This window comes from Phodopus roborovskii, unplaced genomic scaffold (assembly GCF_943737965.1).
Source record: "Phodopus roborovskii unplaced genomic scaffold, PHOROB, whole genome shotgun sequence".
In the NCBI taxonomy this organism is placed as follows: domain Eukaryota; kingdom Metazoa; phylum Chordata; class Mammalia; order Rodentia; family Cricetidae; genus Phodopus; species Phodopus roborovskii.
The window spans coordinates 31,584,029-31,599,730 of NW_026126517.1; positions in this window are offsets into that span (position 1 = coordinate 31,584,029).

Genomic DNA, 15,702 nt, shown 5'->3' on the forward strand with positions numbered 1-15,702 from the left:
AGATGAACGACTTGTTCTTTAACGCTACCCACAAATCTAAAGGTCGTTTTCTTTTCTTTCTTTCTTTTCAAGTAGAATCTGATCCTTTATGGGGATGCTTTCTTTATGGGGATAAGGCAAAATCCAGACAGACTGCCCTCTCTCTAAGAGGACACAGAGCACCTGCCTTGGCTGGGTTGGGTGGAACCAGCCTTGAATGGCCTGTTCTCAGGGACCCTGGGCCACAGAAAAGCCACCTCATCCCTAAAGACCCTCCCAACGTCTAGGAGTGACTTTAGCACTATTTATAAAGAAAGCCTACATTTGAGTTTGCGGAAGGAGATGGTATAGAAGGTCAGAGGGGTGGGGAGAGCCTGGGAGCTCCCTTATTTGAGGAATGGACCCAGGTAGACAGGGCAGGTAACCCACAGCCTCCTCTACGGCAGCGTCTCATACTGACCTCCTCTAGGAAGGCTTTCTGGGAACCTCTGCTTTTGCTGACCCCCTCACATGACCCCTGGAGACACTTCCTTTTGCTACTGTCAGCCAAACTGACATTTCTGATAGTGCTTGGCCTGGGTCATAATGCTTGTTGCTGACTCCATGGAGTACAATCAGATGTGGCCATGCCCGTGTCCCCCCCCCCCCCAGTAAAAACTCACGGTCACCTATGATTACACCATCTTGGGAGGCTGTGGGGATCAGATCTGAGTGAGTGAAGTGCTGCTTGGGTGTGTTCTGCTGGCATGAATGAAGCCTTGTCAAGGACTCAGTCCCATTAGGAGGGGTAGAGCCTTACCTGGGTAAAACTCACGAGGGATGGCGAGGCTTTCCTCTGGATCTGAGTGTGAATGAGTGGTCCGCATCTTCATACAGGTGGAGACTGTTCACACACAGAGACCTCCTTCTGAAATAGCTAGTCCCTTCCCTGTGATGTCCCTAATAAACATGATGAAGTTCCAGGTTGCCAGTAGCAGTGGGTGTCCTTCATCAAATCAAGCATCCCACTGGCTAGCTTTCCTCTCTCATTTTTTTCCCCTTTGTAGTTGTTTTTTAATTGCATCCAGATGTCTTTGTTATTTTTCTATCACCATGACAAAACACCATGACAGGAAGACAACTTATAAAGGAAAGTGTTTCATTGGGCTTGTGGTTTCAGAGGGTTAAAGTCCATAATGGGTGGAGCATAGGTCCAAAGGACAGGGCAGTAAAACCTATGGTGCTATGAAAAGATGCTGTAAGGGGTAAATGTGTGGCCTGTCCCCCGTGCTAATTTGGGGGCAATAGTATGCATTGTGAATAGTATGCATTCCCTGAAGGTGGAAGGATCACACAGGGTTCAGCCAAGAGCCTGGCTTAAGGTATGAGGAGGCCTAGGAATAGGAGATAACCCAGTAGCTGCATTTCTGATGTGTCTATGTCATATCTGTGTAGGTTAAGTCTTGTCAGGTGAAAAGCCTACTGAACTTACGTCGTTTTTGGTTCAGTGGCTTGATCACATTCTTCAATTCCTGTTTATACTAATGACTCCCTCTGTGTGAGGGGCTACTGTTGTCATCATCTGGAGTCCTAATGGGAACTGTTCAAAAGGCTATAGCCTTTTGATCCAGACAGGATTTAATTTGTCATATGAATTATCAACACACATGTGTGGTGACAGCTCCTGAGAATTAGAACAGATATAATTGGGAATTAATTGGGGCCTACCTCTTTGGTGTTTGGACCCACGATAATGACACCTAGGAAGTGGCCTAATTATGTCAACACAGCCTAGAAATGTAAAAGGTTTATGATCAGACTGTTTCTCCTGCTAACATTGCAAAAATGATTCTCAGTGAGCTTCAGGGTTTTAATCCCCTTACCCTGTTAAAATGTCCTGTAGTGAGATATTCACTCTGTCTGTGCCTGTTGCACTGACCACACCCATTGGGGGTGGGGACAGGGGCAGAAGTAACCTGGGGGAACTGGTCTGGGGAAGAGGCATCCTTGGGACCAGGAACCTGCTGGCATTCATCTGTCTCTGTTGTAAGTTATTTCTCTCTGAATAAACATCTATTCAGCCTATCTGTTTTTCCCGATCCTTATTAATCCACGATAATGTCCTTTTGTTCTTCTTGGGCATAGCAGCTGTTTGTTCTTCTCTCTTCTCGTGATTACAGTCTGCTGTGGAGAATTGCAGGGAACCACCCCTAGACTAAGCATGAAGATTCATCCTGAACATCTAAGAAATAAGAAAGCAGGCATTGAAGGGGAGGCCCTGAGTGAGTGATGTCCTGAGTGAATGTGTAGTGTTGATGTGGGCAGTCATGACAAAGACCAAAGCCCCACCCCATGGGAAGTTGATAAAGCCTTTTCCACAAATAGGCCAGGCTTAAGAGGGATAACAAAGCTTTCCTCCCTGATCTGAGTGTGTGGGAGTGGCCAATGTATGCAAAAACTAGCAACTGCAGCTTCCTCCTCTTCCCAGACATTCACAGCCTAAAAATGCTCGCCTACAGAGATCTTCTACTGAAACAATCTAGACCCTGCCCCTATGCTGTACTTAATGAACATGTTGTTCAGGGTTATTGGGTCATAACAGGGGCCTTCCATCCCCTCAATAGTGAACATAACCCACCTGATCCCAGTTTTCCTGTATATGTGTCTGTGCGTCTGTCCTTTCTTCATTCTCTCACTGTCCCTAGTCAGGGTTCCAGGACTAAGCTGCAAGACATACAAAAATGAAAACAGTATGTGTATGTGTGTCACTGGGGATGAACCAAAAGTCTCTTGCATTCTGGGCAGCCATTTTACCATTGAGGTATATCCCCAGCCCCAGACAGTACTATTTTAAAATCTTGCTTTTACTGTACATAGGACTCTGTTCTATACCATTTAAACAATTTATTTTTATTTTAAGTGTTATGCATATTTTGCATACATGAATGTTTGTGCACTGAGTGCCTGCCATTAGAGGCCAGAAGAAGGCATCAGATTCCTTGGAATTGGAGTTACAGATGGTTGTTGTGAGCTGCCATATGGGTGTTAGGAATTGAACCCGGGTCCTCTGCAAGAGCAGTAAGCACTCTTAACCACTGAGCCATCTCTGCAGTCCTATGCTACCACACTTTATGCACATTCTTTGCCTAACACACACTTGGGCAGCTTTACACAATTTTATCAAATCACTACTATTACTGTTTTGTAGAAGAAGACAGCACAACAACAGCACCAGGTTGTCTATGTTTATTTACATGCACTGTACACAGGAGATTCAGACAGCCAAGCAAGGCCACCCGACAGAGCCACCAGTCATGTGTGAGACAAGAGGAGGCCACACCCGTGTGTGTGTGGGGGGGGCAGGAGTGGCTTCCTGGTGCAGTGACTTCTAAGTGGAACTCTGAAGGAAGGACTTGCTTGAAGGCACTGGATTCCGGGACATGAAAACTCTAAAAGCAAGGTATAAAAGTACAAGGGTGGCCAAGAAGCCGTGCACTGGCTGCGGGAAGGCAGCGTGTGTATGGACTGATGAGAGCAAGGGACAGATTCATAGATGTCATAGTTACTTTCCTATCACTGTGCTAAAATATCACGACCAAAGCAACTAAAAGAAAGGGTTTGCTTTGTGCTTATAGTTCCAGAGAAATAGGAGTCCCTTACTGTCATGGCAGGGAGCATGGCAGCAGCCTGGAGGCATGGTACCCGAGCAGCAGCCAAGAGCTGGAGTCCTGATCCACCAATAGGAACAGAGAGTGCTGGGGGATGGGGGAAAGCTTTTGAAAACTTAAACTTTCCTTCAAAGACATGCCTCCTCCAACCAGGCTACACTTCCTGATCTTTCCCCAAAGCCACCAGCTGGATATCAAGTATTCAAATGCCTGAGACTTAGGGAGGACAGATAGGTCATTCAGTCTACCACAGTAAGACTGCAGCCCTTCAGTCAGGCAGTCTAAGGGGGTGGGAGATGTACAGATGCCCCAAAGTGTGGAAACATACTAGTCTACTCGACAAAGTTGACTTTGCATGTAGTGTTAGTTAAGGATTTTTATCACAGTGACATTGTAAAAGAGACAGGATGGTCAGAGTGAGAGGTGACATAAGGACAGACTTAGGATTTGAGAGACTTAACGACGACTCTGCCATTCTGCATATAGAGGAGGGACCATGAGCCAAGGAATGCAAATGCAGGAGGCTTCTAAAAGCCGAAAAAGGTAAAGACAGGGTTTCCAGAACCCAGTGAGACTCGGTTTGAGTTTTTCTTTTCTTTTTTACATGTATTTATTCAGTCTCCACAAGCACTTTGACTACCGTGTGTGTGTGTGTGTGTGTGTGTGTGTGTGTGTGTGTGTGTGTGTGTGTGTGTGTATTGGCACAGAATTCATATATGAAGGTCAAAGGACAGAAGTTGGTTCTCTTCTGCCAAGTGGGTCTTGGGGATTGAACTCATGTCCTCAGTCTTGGGAAGCACCTTTCCCCTGAGCTATCTCACCAGCCCTTCCCTTAAGTTTCTGACACCCAGAACTGTGTGACAACCAGCACACACCTGTTTAAGTGTGTGGGGCCATTTGTTTCAACAGCCACAAGAAAACTGATACAGGGCCCTTGTCAGCACCCCGTGGGCACCGGGGCTTCAAGCAGCATTTTCTCACTGGCATTTTAGCATGTTAGGTTCATTCCACAAATCCTTGCCAAGCACCTTCTGTTTATCAAGCTCCAGGCTAGGCCAGGGGAATATGTGGCAAGAAAAGACACAGCTCCTCCTCGGGGAGGGACCAGTGTCATTGTGGGCATTTCAGCCGCCACACGGGACTTGAAGTGGGTGTAAGCTGGGAGACTAGCGGTGACTAGCAGTCTAACAGAGCCTTGCCCTCCTGGCAGTTACGGCTCCTTGTGTAGTCTGGAGAGGGCTTATCTGACGCAAACAGAGGGAAGTGCTTTACACATGTGCAAGAGACTGTTAGCAGCCACTTACTGTGACAAATGTGTGCCCTGGCTGCCTCAACTGGATAGCCTGAGCTCCTGAACAACATAGCAAAGAGGGCTTTGGAGAATTCTCAAGGCTCCAAGCAGAAGTCTCCACTGCTAAGGGGGAGTGTGATGAAAAAAGCAAAAAGAATGTTGAAGTGTCACCTCCAAACCACCCAGCCATCCCAGTCCTGGGGCCGCCATCCAGGAAAAGACACACAAGCACTGGCTGCTCTTCCAACTCCAGTCCTAAGGAACCCGATGGCATGCATATAGTGCCCACATACATGGAGTAAAATATTCATGCACATAAAATAAAATTTAAATTCCCAGTGTCACATACATGGAAAAAAGTCAGGATTCAAGGCCCTTAGGGGTGAGTGGAGAGAACAATGGTTAGGAGGAGGTGGCACAGGAGATCTGTGGCTCCTCTTTTCATTTTGGGGTGGAGTTAAATAGGAGCAGCCGTTTCTTGATGGTTTGTGACAATGTATGTTTACAACCAGTGTGTTTTGTGTAAAGTGTATCATGTACATCTATTGAGAAATTAATGTTTTCTTTTTTTTCAGTGGGGGAGATTGAATCTAGGGCTCGTCATACTCAGTAACTCACTACTACCAGGACTCTAAGTCCCCACAAAGTGCTAATGAATGTACTTATATGTTTAGTTGCCATGTGATGTGACTTGGAGTTAGAAAGTCCAGGTTTGTAATGTTAATCTGCCTGGGCTAAGATGCTGGCTGGGTGACATTGGGCAAGCTCTGGTCCCTCTTTAGGTCCAGTTTCCTTCATCCAAAAGTGGGAAGGATGTGCATATGGTGAATGAATGTTCTCTATAGAGGTTGTGTCTATGGTTTCAAGGTAGAATGCTTACTGGGCATGTGCAAAGCCCTGGGTTTGATCACCAGTGGTGAAGGTAAATAGAGAACATCTGTGTCAAAGTCTTTGAGCTGCTGAGCCTTGAGGACATGCTCTAGATCCAGAGCCAGAATTATCCTGGGCTGGTGAACAGTTACTACCTTAACTTTTGTGTCTGACCTAATGCCATGACTGCTATGTAAATGTCCCAGAAAGCATCACACAAAAGCAGATCACTGGTCTCTATCTCTTCTAAAGCTACATGGTGGCATCTGAAACCTGGGAAGAGATTTGCCAACCTTGCTGTATCTGCCCCCCCCCAAACCTTCCTTCCCCATCACCAACATAACTGATAGGTGGATTTACCAGGTTTTCTGCTGCTATGAAAATTCATGTGACCTCTCTTACTCAGAGTAACCTGAACACATGTTTCCTGGCCACGGCCACTCATATTTGGCCAATAATAAACTGATTTTAAAATTTCCTTTAAAAGCAGAATGAGAGGCTGGTGAGGTGGCTTAGTGGGAAAAGAGATATGTTACCTGGGACCCAACTCCTGACAACAGTTAGTTACTCTCTGACTTCCATGAGTGGTATCATCTGTGGTACCTGTGCAAGCATGCATATGCGAGCAAGCACGCACATGCATGCATGTGCACACACACATAATGAACTTTGTAAAGAGATAAACAGTACTATTTTATGGTGCATATGCATTGTAGGATTTTTTGCAGATGATCAACAAAATGCTGGTGCTAGAGCTAACCTGAATAAAGAAAGGGGAGGGAGAGAGAGAAGTGAGGGCTGGAGGGAGGGCGGGCTCTGTTGGAGCTGGAGCTGTTTTCCTGTTTCTCTGTTAAAGGGGTCATGGGACAAATTCACTCCATTAACTGTTGGCTGGATTCCCGGCCCTTGGCCATGGAGACAGATGCGTGGTCAACTGGAAAGAACATGGTGGGCTTCAGGATGCTTTTGTCTGGGTTATAAGTGTGGTAGGGTACCATTTTAACTGTGTGCGAACTTGGGCGAGTTTCCATCTCCTAAAAACTCAATGGTCGTGACTATGGCCACAATATTGGCAGGAGTGTTGGTTACCAGAAAAGTGCCCAGCCACCTTCATGGTGAGGCCTCTGCCTCTGTGCTAAGTGGTTTCCCTGTTGGGAGAGGGGCAAGGAACACATTGATCTCTGTCCAAAATAAACAAGGATTCTGCCTACTGCCTCCTCCAAGGCTGGAGGATCCAGAGTGCAGCCGCCTCCTTTACAGTCACAGAGACTTGGCTCCAGGGGTCCAGTCCCACCCTGCTTCCTCTCCTGCCAGTCTCTGGGAGGCAGGGGTGGAAGTCTCACAGGGTGAAATGCTGCTCTGAGAACTGGGAAGGGCATGGGTGAGCGCTCTGGGAGCCTGTCTTCCAGTCCAGTGTGTGGGGAAGGCACCCAGAGCAGGTGCTTGCTGAGCTGAAGCAGAGAGCTCAGGTGTGGGTCTCATGGCAGTTGGGTCATGGGTGGATGCATCCAGGCTAGGAAATGGGGTAGTCTTTTTCCATGAGAGACAGCTGGAAAGTCTGAGAGTGGGAGCAGGACAGCTCAGAGAAGATTCAGGAATCCAGGAGACACTGCTTTTCACAAAGCCAATGGATTCTGAGTTTCTTGGTCTTTAAACAGCAACTAGTGTTTCTCTGTCCCTCTCAGAAAATCTAATTCAGTTAGTAATATCCCCTAATTGTGTAGTATATGCATGTGTATGTGTAATACATACCTGTTCATGCAAAAAAATTGAAGCATATGAAAAAGCAAAATCAGAGTATTAATGCATCATTCGTCGTTTGAAGATGGCTATTGCTAACATTTCTGTCTGCTTCCTTCAGATCCACGAGCATTGTGACCATGTGTATTTGTTCCTTCAGTTGTTGGCTGAAGGCAGTATAAACTGGTCCTGGTTATTTGTATCACTTAAAGCATAATTAGCTGCTCTATTAGGAAAATCTCCAAATGACAGCTTTACACCATGCAAATTTATTTCTTGCTCATGTAATGCTCACAACAGCCATCATTGCTGGGAAGAGAGATTAGCTATGGTTTGTATGTGCCTCCCAAAAGTTCACATGTTGGAAACTTAATCTCCCAATTCCCATGTTAGTAGTTTGAGGAGGTGGGGCCTTCATGACATACTTAGCATTAGATGAAGTTATGAGTAGTTCCATGATGACATTAACTCCAGCCCCACCCTCCTGATTGCCAGGGAAAGGTCTAAAGGCAAATTCATTGCCAATGATGGAATCAATACTGCCCATTTATCAAAGCCTCCATGAGAACCAAGAACAGGTTTCTGAGTGTTCCCAGAGAGCCAAGCCTCCGAAGGACCTGGAAGGTAACACTTCAAGAGACAGCAAGCACAACAGCTTTGTTGCCTTTTCCCAGATGCCAAGGCCAGCACTTCTCTTCCATCTGCTGGTTCAGCTGTCTTTTCCACTGTCCATCTTACTGAACTGGAATCTATGAAGTGTTCTCACATATTCATCAAACACAAGGAAGGTGCCGGCAACCTCTGTTTATAGCCAGTGGGTCAGAAGCACTCACTGATCACAAACCCATGCCTGGCACCTGAAGTGAAGGAAAATTTCATGGGGCTGAGCTGTCTCCAAGTGGACAGGGTCAGAACAGTGTGAAACAAGGACACCCAGCAGCAGAGCTGCTTGCTAGGCTGTTGGTAGGGAGGACACCCCACCCCCCATCATCACAATAACAGCCTATGAGTCAATAAGTTCACTATCAGGTGAGGGACCTGATAACTCAGGCCTATAATCCCAGTTACTCCAGAGACTGAGGCTGGGGGATCAAAATGTCAAGACCAGCCTGGCAATGCAGTGAGACCTTCTCTCCCCTCCCCCAAAAGGTGTTGTTTAATGGTAGAGTGTTTGCCTAGCTGACTTGAAGCCCTTGGTTTGATCCATAACATCAGGGAGGAAGAAATGTCAAAAATGTATGGTGAGCAAAATCTGGCAAGCTAAAATAGTATCACATCTAAATTTAAATGGAGGTCAAGAACAGACAAACTCTAAGTGATAAAATTCAGAATAATGAGCAAATTACAGGGCAACAGAATTGTCCTATATCTGATTCAGGAGGAGATAGATTGCATATATATATATATATATATATACATATATATATATATATGTATATATATGTATATATATGCAAAATGTCACTGAGTTGTGCATTTTACTATTATGCTGTAATCAAGCACTGAGAAATTTAAAAGTTAAAAATTATGCTCCCCCTGGCCAGCTGAGCTACACCAACTTGATGCTCACTTCCATGTCAGTCACCAGCTTCTAGGGATGCCGGAGGATTTACCCCTCCTCTCTGGATGCTGGACTCATGGTGCCTGTTGCCTAGTGTGCCCAAGCCCTGTTGGCTTCCTCCATGAGGACTGCAGTTGGTAGGCATTCTATCTACTGCACAGGAACTTACTGACCAGTCTCTCATTATTCTTCACTGGCAAAGCCAAAAACCAAACAAAAAAACTTAACTTGGATGTCTCTAGTTGGTAGATGGGCTGAACTGTCAAGAGTTATGAGCCTTTTCAGTTTCCTTGTTCAGAGGCTGACCGTTTGTCTCTAGGGCTGTGCCAGCTCATCAGGAGGAAGAAGGTAACGTGTCATTGCTAAGACGAGAGACCACTTCAGGGGGAAGGCTTAATCTGGCTCATGATTTGAAGATACAGGTCCAGCATGGGCCAGGAAAGCATGTCAACAGAAACACAAGGCAGCTGGTCGCAGAGCCCACTGCCAGGGAGTGTAAGGGAGGTAAAGAAAGATGCTCAACCTGCTGGTCCCACTTTTTACTCAGCCCAGGATTCCAGTTCATGGGATGGTGTCATACCCAGGGTGTCATACCCAGGGTGTCTTCCCTATCTGGCTGCACGTCTCTGAAAGCATCCTCACAGACCTGTGCAGCAGTCTCTCAAGTGACTGACAATGAAGACAAATAATCCAGACATACACATTTCTCATCCTTTAACAATGGTATAATGGAGGCAAATGAGTCAGCTGATTCCCCTGGAGAAGGGAGAGATTTTTCCAAATGTTTGTCCTATTTGGCTTTGTGTGAGTGTACATGTGTATACACACATTCCTGTGGGTAAATATGGGTGTGCACATGTCACATGTTTGTGGAGGTTAGAAGACAACCTTGTGTCTAGGTTCTGTACATTTTATTTTCTAGACACAGTTTCTCTGTGTAGCCTTGGCTGTCCTGGAACTCGCTCTGTAACCAGGCTGGCCTCAAACTCAATGATTTGCTTGCCTCTGCCTAGTGCAACTAAAGGCATGTGCCACAATGCCCAGCCTTACCTCCCACCTCCTTGTTTCCTTCCTTTCACAAGGCTGGCTAGCCTTTGAGTTTCCAGCAAGAGACTCCTGTGCTTGTCTCTGATCTTCCCATGGAATCACAGGCATTACCAATGCTCCCTCCACACCTCTGGCTTTTACAAGGATTCTGGGGATTTGAACTCAGGTGCTTACAGTAGTGCAGCAAACACTTTTACCTACTGAACTGCCTCTCATCCCTCCTGCCCCATGCCCCTATGTGGCTTTTCTATTTTCAGGCTGAGCACTTTGTAGCAATGCTGTCTCCTCTACCAAGCACCACCTAGGGCTTTTTATTATATATCAGCATTCCTTACAGTCCTGTGAGGCAGGTACTTTTTTTTTTTTTTTACAGACCAAAACAAAACAGAAGCAATGCAGTAACCTGGTTACACAGCCAGGAGCTGACAGAGTCAACATTGCACCCAGGTACTGATGAGTTTATTCTTCAAAGAATAAAGCAGGGTGTGGCTCCAGCTCAGCTGCTGAAGGCTACAAGTTTGGGCAGGCATTCTGAAATCACTCAAGAGATTTTGGAAGCCGTGAATATGTTCACTATCTCAATTAAGGGGATGGTTTTAATGTGTACATATAAGGACATCCAAATGTATCAAATGGTATGCTTTCTCTGCAATTTGTTGTGTGCCAATTATTCCCCAATAAAGGCATTAAAAAAAATCGCAATCGTGTAATGGAAGAAAAATATTTGCAGTTTTTCTATAGTGACTGTCCTATGTGATTCCATTACAATGCTCAAGTCTGATGCATAAGATTCATGGTCATTTTGAGTCTAACATTTCTTTGACAATTGAGAATCTCACTATGCTTCAGAAGAACAAACTGTCTCCAAATTAAAATTAAAAGACAGTTATTCAAGAAAATGCTTCATAATTCCACATTACTAACAAAGAATGAAAAGATGTTGCTTATGACAACATGGTGGAGTTTGCTGAAGTTAAAATTTAACTTAAAAATAAAAAGTGGCATACAGCTTTAATCCTAGCACTTAGGAGACAGAGGCATGTGGATCTCTGAGACCAGCTGGTCTACACAGTGAATTCCAGAACATGCTATATAGTGAGACCCTGTCTCTAAAAAAAATAAACAAAAAAGTAAATTGTATGAACTAAATATGAAACAATCTCCCATCTAAGGCCTTTTAGAGGAATCTCAGTCCCCAAAAAAGTATAACCTCCCAACAAAGGTCTGTATCCCCATTTCATTTCTATCCTGGACGCAATGGTCCCTTTCTGTTCCTTAGGAGCCAAAGTCTTCCCACCTAGGCCTTCAGTCTTCTCTGGCACTTTCCTCCCCAGCCCTGCAGGACCCACTATGGAGCCCACCAATGCCAGGACACCTCTTGACCACCCAGAGCACAAGAGAATATCTCTTCCTTCCCTACTCTTATCACATCACACAGTAGGAGCTTTATCTTCAACCTCTGTGAGGGTGAGAAATGGTGCCTGGTTTACAGTGTCCTACACCTTTCTTTAGCTAGGACACAATGTGTCACAAACGCTTGGATGTCACATCATCTGTATCCCCAAATAAAGGTGCCATCAACTTTGGGTGAAGGCCAACTTCCATAAGTTGCCTGTTCAAGCAAGATGACAGTAAGTTATGAGTTCTTTCAATGAGTTCCTTAAAATTCCTATGGTGTGGAGAGCTCCATGGGTCACCCAGATACTCAGGCATTGCTAGTCCATGAGCAACTCAAGGATCCAGGCATCCACATTGAGCAGGTGCACACAAACCATGGCACGATCACTTTCTCCATTTGTTGTGTATGCTGAGCCCTTTCTACACTCTTCATCCAATTTACAGCAGCCATGGAGACAGCTGTTCCTGGCCTTCTCTCCACCCTTTTAGTCATCCTTTCCTCTCCCTTTTCTCTTCTTCTTCCTCTTCTATTCTTTCCCTCATTCTCCCCTCCCCTCAGTTAATGCTGAGACAGATAATCCTAACTCTGTCTCCCTAGCTCTAGGATTATTGGCTGGTGCTGCCGTACCCAGCTTTGATGTGGGTCCTGGGAGAAAACTCAGGTCCTCATGTTTGCACAGAAGGATGCTACAGCCCAAGCCCTCTTCTTACTTTGGAGATAAGGATGCACTAAGTTGTGCAGGATGACTCTGGACATACTCTGTAGAGCAGCAGGCAGGATTCTCAGCCCCTAGAGTATCTGGAATTATAGGTGTCTGCCACCAGGCCTGGCTGACCTAGGTATTTTTCTCATTTTGTGGAGGAGAGGATGGAGTGACCCAGAGAGATTTAATTATTTGCCCAGAGTCACACAGCCAGTGAGAGGCAGGGCTTCCCCAGGCAGAGGTTCCTTGTGATAGTGAAACAGCGGTTTGGATGGTAACTGTTTTGTAAGCGAATAAATTAATATCCCTTCATTGGAAAGCCCCATGTCTTCCCCTCCCACGCACTAGCCCTGCCACCATAGGCTCTGGAGGACTGAGCAGTCCTCTCTGCCCTTTCTCTCTGCTCCAATCCTATGGCTTCAATCCTTCCCATTTTCTGGGGAGGAGGGGGGTGTCTCTGCCTCACTAATGGATGTTCTTTCTCTTTCCATCTCCTCCAGGCAAGTGCCCCCTAAGGCCTCTCCCTGGCTCTCTCTCCCCACACTCTCTGCACCAGCCACTCAAACCTGTTTATCAAGCTCTACCCAGGTCTCATGGCCACTGTTTGTTTTTACTCCACCCAGAGTGGAGCCCTTGCTTCCCAGAGCCCATCAGAGAAGCGATGACCTCCCTAAGACATCTAGGGATCAGTTCTGGGCTCTCTGCCTTTGTAAAGCATGGCTCCCCTCCTTCCTGCCTCTATTTGGGTACTTCCAACCCCTCACTGTATCATCTTTGTCACTTCTCCACCACATCCTTCTTGTCCCTTTCCCTATTAGATTTGGCTCTTATGGAGGACTTGGGCCAGATTCCCTGGCCCAAGCTACTACCATGCTTGACTAACCTCCTGCCCTAGCCAGAAAGCCTAGCACCAGGAGTGGGGAGCAAGGCCCATACTGCACTGTCATTTAAGGTTCCCCATCAGGAAAAGAAAGTGGTGGAATTGGGCCCACATTTCCCAAACTGCACTACTTTAAGTACCACCAGGCTCCCTTGATTCTTGCATTGTTCACTGAGTCTGGAAAACCAATGCCAGCTATCTGAAATAAAGGTTTGGAGTAGCAACCATGAAGATAAACATGATAAAGGTTTGGCCTCAAATCCTCCTAAGTAGAATTATAGGAAACAGTTCAGATCATCAAAGTCCTTGTCAAAGACAGATGTGGAGGCAGAAGGATGAGTGTGTCCCATCATTCTTGGCATGGCAGCCAGTTTAGGTTGGACTCCACGAGACCTTGTTTCAAAAGACAAAGACCAAAAACAAGACAAACAAAGCGAATGTTCATAAAAGTCTTAAGGACAGGTTTTTGTCACTGAGAAATTTTGCAAGAATCCTGTGATAATAGATTCCAATTTCTATTTGCATGAAAGTCCCTGGACTTTTACAGAAAGGATGCAGGCAGAGGGAGAGGGAGAAGAAGGGCTTCTACAGGGCCAGGGAAGTAAGACATTTTAAAGGGTTGGATGGTGGAGAGGAGATTGGGCTGACCGTAATCAGTCAGGATCCCACCCCTCTTAAAGGATGGAAGCCAGAGGCCCCAATCCAACACATGGGCTACAACAGTCAGTTCTTTGGCAGCCTTGAGTTTTTCAGGCAGGAATGTTAAGGGAGGCTGGGGTCATCTTCGAGATACAGTGTTTACAGATCTAGGCTGGAAAAGGCTCAGAGGAAAGTCTAGTGGTTGGTAAACTAAATGTTTATCTGTGTTTAGCTTAGATTAAAAAAAAAAAAGTCCAAGCGTTTAACATAGCACTTGAGAAGCAAAGGCAAGTGGCTCTCTGTGAGTTCAAGGCCAGCCTGATCTACATCATGAGTTCTGGGACAGTCAAGGATACAGTGAAAAACCTTGTCTCAGGAAAAAGAAAAAGGTCATCAGCACGTATTGAGACTACATACACTGTGTCACATGGTTCATTTGGAAGCTTAAGAATACAAGTTTGAGGCCAGTCTGCACTATAACTAAGACTTTGTCTCAAAAAAAAAAAAAAAAAAAAAAAAAAAGTAATGCTGGGATTTGTAACCTGGCCTCCTTGCTACCTGCTCTGTTTCTAGATTCTGACCACATGTAAGCCATCTTTCACCCAGGCCCATCCTACCACTGCCACTGGTCCACAGAACTGATTCTGGTCAAGACTGTGAGACTGTCTGTGTTCTCAGCTCTAGCTCCAATACTGGGTCTACCTGACTGTACTCTATACTCTATCTGAAAGCTCTGCAATGTATGGGATGTAGGCTGGAGTTTTAGAAATTTCCAAATGAGCTAATATAATGCCTCATGTCTATAATCCCAGCCTGGAGGGTCCTGAGTTTGAGGGTTACTTAGGCTATGTTGCAAGACCTTGTCTTGAAAGCAACAGCAATAACAAAAAAACAGGAAAAGAATAGTCTCCAAGTGATCCCTATGAACAAGCCAGGTTCTTGTTAACTCTATAGCCATCATCTTGTTTGATCCTTATAGACGTCCTAAGAGAAATGTGGGCACTTTCCAGTAGGGGACAAATAAGCCCAGAAGCAGAGGTTCCTGCAGGTGAGAAGATATAGGAATGGAACCCCAAATTCCTGACCTCCAGTACTGAATCTACCCAAAGGGAGAGATCCAGAGAGAGAGAGAGAGAAAAACCATGTTCCTGGGAAGAGGAGCTAGAGGCTTGGCTTGGTGGTGCACACCTTTAATACCAGCACTCGGGAGGCACAGGCAGGAGGATCTCTGTTTATTCGACACCAGCCTGATCTACAAGAGCTAGTTCCAGGACATCCTCCAAAGTCACAGAGAAACCCCATCTCGAAGGAAAAAAAAAAAAAAAAAACACAAAACAAAAATAAAAAATAAAAAAAATCTCATTGGTATTAAGTCCTCTGTATTCCTATTGCTCACAGGAAGAGAAGCTTCAGCCAGGGGATCAGAGGATCGATCAGAGGATCCCAGGGAAGCTGGGCAGGCTGGCTTCCTCTTCCTGGTAAAGAGGTGGCCTAGGCCAGAGGGGCCTGCAGTATTCTGATAGCGCTGTACGGCCATTCCATGCCCAGGCATTTCAGTAGTCATGGTCATGACAGCTGTTGAAAGCAGCCTAGAGAAGTTGAAGACTGGACCACCTGGCCTTGTCTGCTTCGACGCCCGTTAGATCTGCAATATTGGATCTACTAAGTGTAGTTCTACCTCCATCATTTTGTGCACTGATTTGTGGGGGGGAAGCAGGGGATACCAACTCCTGAGAAAAAGAAGGATCACAGCCCATCCTTAAAAGACTTGGGGGATGTCATTGTTCACAAGTGACATACGTCATCACTGCTCACAGCTGGGAGACGTCACTCCTCCCCCTGGGGTACTTATGAGGTTTCCAGCTGTGGGCAACAGAGAGGCCAGTGTCCAAACTCAGCCCACCTGAAGACCACTGTTTACGCCTGCAAAGGCTAAGGGTCACCCA